Raw genomic sequence first — 247 nt, forward strand, 5'->3', positions numbered from 1 at the left:
CATTTTGTGAATAAAAAGCGTGAACTGATTTCTTAGAGTCCAGCTCCAGCAGCATCAAATTGTATTTGTCCCGTGCGCCCAACACAACGGTTGTAGACCTTACAGTTTAAACGGACAAGCCTCACGTTATGTGTTCCTTGGTGTAGAGTCTCTACCCTCGCTAATGTAGAGAGGTTATGAGTAAACACAGAAGTTAAAACCGCCAATAGTAAAATATCTCATTACAAAAAAAAATTGGGGGGGGTGT

At 41.3% G+C, this 247-nt stretch overlaps 1 protein-coding gene across 1 annotated transcript in view; it reads left to right on the plus strand.

Moving 5' to 3' along the window:
* The window catches only part of LOC135515584 (cullin-associated NEDD8-dissociated protein 1-like), a 59,804-nt gene extending 59,767 nt beyond the window's left edge, over window positions 1-37 (plus strand). The window contains 1 exon segment of the mRNA XM_064939206.1: window positions 1-37. This exon segment is cut by the window's left edge and continues 1,332 nt beyond it. The gene's annotated coding sequence lies outside the window, so the exon portion shown is untranslated.
* Window positions 38-247: the final 210 nt, after the last annotated feature.

The sequence above is a fragment of the Oncorhynchus masou genome, chromosome 27 (genome assembly GCF_036934945.1).
Source record: "Oncorhynchus masou masou isolate Uvic2021 chromosome 27, UVic_Omas_1.1, whole genome shotgun sequence".
Lineage (NCBI taxonomy): Eukaryota > Metazoa > Chordata > Actinopteri > Salmoniformes > Salmonidae > Oncorhynchus > Oncorhynchus masou.